The 4,186-nt window shown below is 41.9% G+C and overlaps 1 protein-coding gene across 8 annotated transcripts in view; it reads left to right on the top strand.

The window, feature by feature from the left end:
• esrrb (estrogen-related receptor beta) overlaps positions 1-4,186 on the top strand; it is a 46,144-nt gene that overhangs the window by 31,030 nt on the left and 10,928 nt on the right. The window lies entirely within an intron of this gene.

Genomic DNA, 4,186 nt, shown 5'->3' on the forward strand with positions numbered 1-4,186 from the left:
ACACACACACACACACACACACACACACACACACACACAGTCTGCATCTCTCTTATGCACACACACATGCACATCCAAGTGTGCATGCTTTGAAATCATACCAGTTAGGATAAATTATGCTTTTAAATCATACCAGTTAGGATAAATTTCAACCCCAATTCATAGATTAAGATGGTTCATTTATTTTAAGTAAGGTGAAGTGGAGTCCAGCAGACCTCGGGCAGGTTTAATTTGTACTGAAAAGGTATTGGAGAAGGAGGGGTATTAATCAGGTACAGATCTGATAGTAAGGAGATTAGAGATGGATATGCTCCCAGCCCGTGGCCTCAGCCCCGGCCCCTTACGTGTCTAAACTGTTTGGATCACTCCCTACAGGCCCTGCGTGGTCAGCACACTGAGAGTTTAACAAGGAGCTTAGTCAGGACCGGATCACAACTGACTCGAACACACTCTCATAGTTGTGACCCAAAAATTACACCAGTGCCGCAGACGTGCAGAAAAACAACTACATTCCTTTGCTGGCTGCTGAGTAGACTGCTAGCATGGAGGCAGTACTTACTTAGACACGCATACGTACAGATAGAGATGAGTCTGTCATGTTTTTTTATTTGCTGTGAAAGAAATTAGGTACTATCCGGTAATCTGAGGCCACTAATTAGCCTGAAGCAGGTGTAAGTAATATAGTCAGCATACACCATTTAATATACAGTCAGTGTTAAGGGCTTTAGCTTGTATCCTGAAGTGCATCATCATGTTAATATGTGTACATTCTATTTCTGATTTTGTGTGTGTGTCATAGTGTTGAAGCTCTGTTAATCAGATTATGCTAACACATATTGCACAGTGGATAGATTCATAATGTTAATGGGATTTACTGCACATATTGTTGCAGAGGACTTGTCATTCCAACTGCAGTAATAATGACCCAAAACCTGACGCAGTAAATAAGTGAGTGACTGTTCCAACTATGAGCGAGAACCTGGAACTGGACACATACTTTAAACAATGTGCAGCACTTGCAAGATTGTAGACTTTAAGTAGATTATTCTGATCTGCTTCTGTATAAATACACACAGTCAAACTTGTGCTTTTAAAAATATTTTTTATTTTGTTTTTCATCTGTTTTTACGTATATCATAGATTCATGCCTATCATTTTAAATTAAAAAGAACATTTGACAAAATAAAGTCTTCCTCTTCAGCTTTTCGTCTCTGTCCTTTTGGTGCTGTCTGTATTAGGACAGTAGGTGTCCTCTGGCCATGAAATGGCTGCATAATTGAGTTGTACATGGCTGAACCTGATCAGAAACGGTTCACTGGTTGAGCGAGACTCCATGCACCAACACTCCATGCAGCAGCGGTACCCCAGGGCAACGTACCATGCTCACTTCTACCATATTTCTCCCTCCATCCGCTCCGGGACAAGAAAGGAACAGGGGAAAACACTGCTGATTGCATTCTGATAGATTTTTGCAGCCTTAGGCAATGGAATTAAAAAGATTAACAGTTAATTATGAAGGCCATTGATTAGGCCATTGACAGATGGGCCAATAACTAAAGTCCAAATGTAACAATTTAAATGTCGTGAAAAGTGGCACTTACTTTTTCCCAATTGATTTTTAATTTCCCCTATTCTCAGCTAACATTTGAAAATGTGTTTCAAAAGCCCTATTGAGTTTTACTTGGAGGGCGATTGGAGGATATCAAAGCTCTATCATTAGTGTAGATGGTATATTTGCCTTACAGGGTCCAATGTCAACTTTGTCATTTTGGCTCTATTGAGCATTACACAAGGTCAGTTTGCACACACATTGTGCTTTTCAGGTTTTACAGATTTTTATTTTACGATTTCAGAAATCAAAAACACAATTAATCAATCAGATAAGTTTCACTTGTTATCTTAGTTTAATGAGGTAGATATTGAAGGCTGTTGTCACATATCAAGAGCCAATTCAAAAGTGTGCCATTGCCAGACTGCACTCTTGCCCTTCTTCTGAATCTGCCTTTGATTAATTGATAATCACTGCGGAGCTTTTGGACACTAGTGTCATTGCTCCAAATAGCACCATGGAACAGAGTCTTACACGGCTCTTGCCTGAGGAGGGTAGGGTCATTAGGAGCAGTGTTAGGGGGATGCTGACAGATGGCTTGTTGCTCGTAAGGTGCTAACAACCTTTGACACACATAGCAGTTCACTGTCCACCCCTCTGGCCACCTTCCATCCTGTAAAGCAGCATTTCACTCTGTCCTAGAGGTTTAGGGACATATAGTGACAGCTTCAGTACCCTAGAACCTGTTTACCACCTTGATATTGCTGCCTTCTTCAGTAGTGGTGGGATACCAGTGTGACCCCTGTGGCCTCATGCCACCCCACATTGCTTCCAACCCGTGGTGGGAATGTCATGTGCTCATATGTTAAAACTGCCATGCATGCTGCTTATACAAGAGGTACTCGTTTGATGTTTGCCTTCTCCCCATTGTCCCAGGAGTGTTTTCAGCTGGGAATTCTCAGAAGGCTAAAGGGCCAAGCAAACATTGACTCTTTGTTGCTGTTTTGCTCCTACACAATAAAATATATTTCTGCTCTGGCATGTCACCCATAGAATGTAAATTAGTCAAAAAGCATGTTTGAATATGTTGTCATTGTGTGTTATTGCATTTTTCACTGCTATATTCAGACTAAATTAATCTAATGAAATTGTCTTGTTGGTGTTCTATTCATTGCTGGCGTTTTGGGAATAGTCATCATCTGTGCTTTATTGGATTGCAGCTCATCAGCTCCGCGTTTGACAGACAACTGCCTTGTGGGTTAGTTGTTAGCATGGCGGCAGCGATGTTAAAAAGAGATCGCGCCTCTTGTATGTTGTCGTGTTTGTGTCAGCTCAACCCTCCACCATAATCACCCACCCACCCATCAGCCCACCCTCCTCCAGCCCCCTCCGGGCTCCTGTTTTCTCTTTGCCATTAAATTGTGAAATCTACTTACTGTGTTGCCAGCCTGATCCCACTCAAGCTGCGTAATCTCCTTGTAATAGAGTGTGAATACTGCCCGGCAATAAATCAGCACCTCATCAGTGCACTTTATTAAATATAGACACCAACAGACAGTTCTTAGTATATTCAATTTACCCTCTGACGTAGGCTTCAACACAGGAGATAAAGATAGATTGAGCAATCAGGTGGATGCTGAGGCCTGAACCCCGGCATGAGTGCGAGAGGAAGGCGGAAAAGCTGCAGGGAGATTGAGAAGGGGGCGTTTTGGAGGCAGACAAGCAGACAGGAGACTGCAGGGCCAGGAAAGGGACATCTGCCAGGCAGGGTGGGGGAGGGCTTTGTTTAGCAACTGTGACACATGAGCAGGTACATCCAGCATCACAATTATGTGTGTGCATTGTTCATGTTGTCATCAAGTTGAATCTATATAAGATCTATATACAATTTTAAACTGTAGCATCATTGTCAAATTTTGTGTCATATTTTATATAAAATGCTTTGTAGGAAATCTTATATGCTGATGTGCCTTAAAGTGATCGTCAGCAGAGCGCCATCCCTCATTAAGCAATGTTGGTTGATGGCAGCGAAGATAAATTATGTGTAATTATGGCAATGATTAAAGCCTGATTCACCCCGGCCTATGGGCTTAACAGAGATATGTAACATCAGTATTGGGCAGTGGGACCCTAGGGAGGGCTAAAGACTTTTCTGTTAAGGTCAGGAGGTCATAGGGTGCAAATTGAAACAAGGGGATGACTGTATTTAACATTCTTCAACCTTATAACGTTTACAGGCTACTGGTCAAATCAACCATTACAAAGGGATAATGGGCTGGTTATTACGTTGAAAGAAGGCAGATTGCGGACTCTCCTGAAAGTCAGTGCCAGAGCTGAAAGAAAAATCATCAACTTCTTTTTCACCCAGTCAATTTAGTTTGTATTGACATTATTTTGTCCAATATAAAAACAGCCTTTGTGTCATCAAATCAGTGCCCAGGGAAAGCTTGCAGCAAACTGAGATGTTTGTGTTGTACATGTGGCTGGACTGCAGGTCAAATTATTTATGTCAAGCGCAGCAATTTATTACCAAGCTGCTATTGATTGGGTCCTCCTGACGATGTCATGTAAATTCAAGAAGAATCATGGTCGGCAGCTGAACACACACACAGATCCTCACACACACACACACACACA

The sequence above is a fragment of the Etheostoma spectabile genome, chromosome 20 (genome assembly GCF_008692095.1).
Source record: "Etheostoma spectabile isolate EspeVRDwgs_2016 chromosome 20, UIUC_Espe_1.0, whole genome shotgun sequence".
NCBI lineage: Eukaryota > Metazoa > Chordata > Actinopteri > Perciformes > Percidae > Etheostoma > Etheostoma spectabile.